The 4,741-nt window shown below is 41.4% G+C and overlaps 1 pseudogene; it reads left to right on the top strand.

The window, feature by feature from the left end:
• The first annotated feature begins 3,120 nt into the window (after positions 1–3,120).
• LOC109392521 (60S ribosomal protein L19 pseudogene) lies at positions 3,121–3,819 on the top strand (annotated as a pseudogene).
• Positions 3,820–4,741: the final 922 nt, after the last annotated feature.

The raw sequence follows: 4,741 nt of genomic DNA, 5'->3' as shown, positions 1-4,741 counted from the left end.
GCTTCCTGTTAATCAAGCTGTCATGCCCTCCTTCCCAACCTACCCAAATTTGTCAGGTATTCCCTCAATCCAGACAAGATGAAGTAGGAACACCCACTCCTTCCCACAATTCTCTACACAGTCACTGAGAAGTAGGCCATCATTTCATAAAAATAAATAAACAAATAAGAGAGGACTCATCAAAGGGGAAAAAATATCTCTTTGATAGTTGAAAGCTAAGAAAAAATAGCTTCCTATCTGTGTTGACAATTTTTCAGTACAAAAAGTAATTCCTTTCAATGAAACAAAGATGTATTGAGTAATTCTATGTACCAAAAACAGTTCAGGAAAGTTTAAACTCCTGAAAAGTAAAGATTTTTATCTGTGCACACTGTAGCCTAGTGCTGCAAATGGTCCTGGCACATAGTATGTGCTCAATAATGAATAAGGATGAATCTTGAATTCTCAGTCAAGAAAACAACTGGAGAATTTTGGTGAAACGTCCAGGAGGTGTCCTAAAATTCTAAAGCAGCAAGGCCACTTTGGGACCACCTAGCCTACACCTGAATTTGTATTAACAATAACAATGGCCAGAACTTATTGTTATGTGCCAGGCACTGAGCTGAGCACTTTAGATTTATTACACTATTTAATCCTGTCTCTGTTCTCCTTATGTATGAGGAGATGCCAGATCATAGAGAGTAAATAACTAACCTAATTTCACACAGCTGGTGAATGCCAAGTCAGGATGCACCCCAGGTCTTTGAAGCCAGGACCTGTAATCTTTAACTCTGTGTTATATTGTGTCCTTTTACAATGTAATAAACTGAAGCCAAGAAACAGGAAAAGGCCACCTTAATTTGCACAGATAAGAAGTAACATAAAGAGCTTAAACTTGGCATTCCTGGATCTCTAAACCACTGTTCCTGCTACAATATCGCACTGCCTCTTATCACTGGTAAAACCAGGAATCTTAAACTTCAGCTCTTAGAAAGAGAGAAATCTGGTTGGTGGTGCCTTTAAAAACACAATCTTTAAAATAAAATAAAAATTATTTTGGAAAAAGACAACATGTTTGATCACCAAAAGAAAAAAAAAAGACTTACTCACATAGAAAAAGTTAACCTGCTTAAAATATTAATATAGTGTTTATATACTGCCCTTTCTTCCAGGAACTGAAAGAGTTCAATATAGCTCATTAATTCTTAGACTATTTCTGTGAGGGAAGAAAGCAAGCATCATTATCTATATTTTAATATGAAGAAACTGAAGCATAGAACCAACTGAAAGTCCCGAAAATAGAGCAATTTTAGACTCCAAGCCAAATGTAAAAGATATGATCATTAAGTCAGGCTATAGCTGGGTTGTTCGCTGGATGTGGATCACTTTTCTAAAGTTATTGGGTTGTTAGAAAAGTCATGACACATGTTTGCAACAGATGGAACTAGTTCACTTTTAGAAGTACTAGAGTCATTCACATCTATGGTATTGCTGTGATATTTGACAACTGACAGTTCTAGCTTCATTCTAAAAAAAAATTGAGCGATTTGATTGAGTTTTGGAGATTTTACAATAAGTTGAAGATGGAAAATCAAACTGTATTTTCATCATATTTTACTGTTTTACTTCCATAAAGGGAAAAACGTAGGTCAAGCTTGTGAAAAGTTGCATAAAGGTTACAGTGACAATGCTCTATAAGAACATCAGAGCCAACAATGGTTCATGAAATTCCGTGCTGGTGATTTTGATCTGAACGACACTCCTTGGTCAAGGAGGCCCACCGAGGTTGATGATGACAAAATAAAGGCATTTATCGAGTCAAACCCATGTTACATGACACAAGAGACTGAAGAAGCATTGAACATCCATCATTCAAGCATTCACAACCACCTGAAGAAGCTGGGATACATAAGCAAGCTCGATATTTGGGTTCCGCATGAACTCAAAGAAGTTCACCTGATGGTGCATATGAGCATCTGTGATATGCTCATTAAATATGAGGAAAACAATCCTTTTTTGAAGTGACTGATAACTGGTGGTTAGAAGTGGGTTGTTCACAACAATGTGGTGCACAAACGGTCTTGGTTCTGATGTGATGATTCTCCTCAAACGACATCAAAAGCAGACATTCATCAGAGGAACGTTATGCTCTCAGAGTGGTGGGATTTTCAAGGTGTCATGTTTTTCAAGCTCCTACCAAGGAACCAAATAATCAATTCGAATGTGCACTGTTGGCAATTGGACAGTTTGAATGAATCCATCATCCAGAAACATCCAGAGCTTGTTAATTGTTAAGGAGTTGTGTTCCATCACAACGCGAGACCACACACAAGTTTGATCACCTGTCAAAAATGATTGGAGCTTGGATGGGATGTGTTGTCATACCCACCATATTCGCCTGACCTTGCTCTGTCAGACTTCCACTTGTTTCGCTCTCTTCAAAACTCCTTGCATGGTATAACGTTCAATTAGAATGAAGCTGTAAATGAGCACTTGTTCAGTTTTTCGCAAATTAAGACAGGTCCTTCTGTGAACGAGGAATTATGAAGCTCATTGAAAGATGGCAAAAGGTTATCAAACAAAATAGGTAATATATCATTGCTTGATCTTTGTTCTTCATATGAATAAACGACCTTTGAAAAACATAGACAAAATACGTCATGACTTTTCCGACAACCCAATACATTGATCTCTGCTGAGTAGTATATGCCTTGAGGGGCCATGGCATCATAGCACTAAACAGTGCACCCTGTGATTTATAGCATTTTTCTTGAAGTGAAAGTCAAAATAAGTAATTTTTAAACTTGATCCTGCATCAGAATCACAAGAGGGAGAAAACACACATTGCTGCCAGCATCCCACTCCTCACCTGCCACAACCCTGATTTCTGATTCAGTAGATCTGAAGCGAGGTTTAAATTTTGTCTTTTTATGAATCCTGGTCCATGGACCACACTTGAGAACCACCCATCTAGAATAGTGTGTCGTTGCAGATGTTTCTACAGCAGGTACTACTCAGACCTGGAACTAAAGCTGTGCAGGTTTGAAACTTGGCTCTACTAATTTAGATAATCAGTTCTGTTGTATTTAAAATTTTTCATTTGAAAAAATAGGGTTTGCCTTTCGTCGCTGCGGTCGCCGCCATGAGTATGCTCAGGCTTCAGAAGAGGCTTGCCTCTAGTGTCCTCTGCTGCGGCAAAAAGAAGGTCTGGTTGGACCCCAATGAGACCAATGAAATCGCCAATGCCAACTCCCGTCAGCAGATTCGGAAGTTGATCAAAGATGGGCTGACCATCCGGAAGCCTGTGACTGTCCATTCCCGAGCTCGGTGCCGGAAAAACACCTTGGCCCATAGGAAGGGCAGGCATATGGGCATAGGTAAGCGAAAAGGTACTGCCAATGCTCGAATGCCTGAGAAGGTAACCTGGATGAGAAGGATGAGAATTCTTCGCCGACTGCTCAGAAGATACCGTGAATCTAAAAAGATTGACCGCCACATGTATCACAGCCTGTACCTGAAAGTGAAGGGTAACGTGTTCAAAAACAAGCGGATTCTCATGGAACACATCCACAAGCTAAAGGCAGACAAGGCTCGCAAGAAGCTCCTTGCTGACCAGGCTGAGGCCCGTAGGTCTAAGACCAAGGAAGCACGCAAGCGCCGTGAAGAGCGACTCCAGGCCAAGAAGGAGGAAATCATCAAAACTCTGTCCAAGGAAGAAGAGACGAAGAAATAAAGCTCCACCTCTCTTACCTGTACATAGTGGCCTGTACTTACACTCAGCCCCTCTAGCCATTGTCCATTCTAGCCATCTATTGATCAATAAAATTGCCTTCATCTGCCTAAAAAAAAAAAAAATAGGGTTGGTGGATTTCCAGTTAAGATGGTGCATAAGTAAGGCTGTGTTTGCCTCCTCTCATGACCACATCAAAATTACAACTAAACTACAGAACAACCACTAGAGTCACCTGAAGGCAAGCTGAACAGAAGTCCTGTAACTAAGATTATATACAAAAGAAGCCACATCAAGGCTGGAGAGAGGAGCAGAGATATGGGGCACACTGTCCCACACCCACATGTGGCAGTTAAAAATCAGGAGGGCTATCTTAGCTGTGGAGATACCCACTGATGAGAGAGAGGTCCCAGACCTAAACCAGGCTGTCCAGCTCAGAGTTCCAGTGCCAAGAAGTGAAGACCCCACAATGTCTGGCTGTGAAAACCAGATAGTGGCTGAGTGAGACACAGGGTGGCTGGAATCACAGGCAATCCTCTTAAAGGGCCCATGCATGGACACATCCACAGATGGACTAAATCTCTCTGCATTCCAGTGCTGGGCAGCAGCTCGAAAAGCACCAGGGACATGCAGGGGAGAAATGAATTGTCTGGCTGCAGGGCAAGGCTGGAAGGACAACTTTCTCCCAGGCAGAAATATCAGCAGAATGATTTGTTTTTCTGTTTAGCCTTCCCCTCTCCCAGTATGAAAATACAGGCAGCTGACATATCTGACTCTCCATCAAACTGACTAGCACTTTTCCTCTGCTCCTCACTGGTTATTCCCTGACACCCTGCTTCACCCAACTTTTGTGCACATTCAAGAAACTTCCAGTAGCATTCCCATATGAATGGCCTGCTTTGGTTCATCCTGTGGACTTTCTGTCAAATATTCACAAAATCCAAACGAGCAGCATCTAGTTTTGGCAAGTCCCATATTTCATACTATGCAACCCCAAGACTGGCAAAAGGGGCAGCCACCCTTGGTTTGCAG

The sequence above is a fragment of the Hipposideros armiger genome, unplaced genomic scaffold, assembly GCF_001890085.2.
Source record: "Hipposideros armiger isolate ML-2016 unplaced genomic scaffold, ASM189008v1 scaffold_334, whole genome shotgun sequence".
In the NCBI taxonomy this organism is placed as follows: Eukaryota; Metazoa; Chordata; class Mammalia; order Chiroptera; family Hipposideridae; genus Hipposideros; species Hipposideros armiger.
Note: the sequence above shows the minus strand (reverse complement) of the source record. Positions and strands in the feature narration are given on the sequence as shown.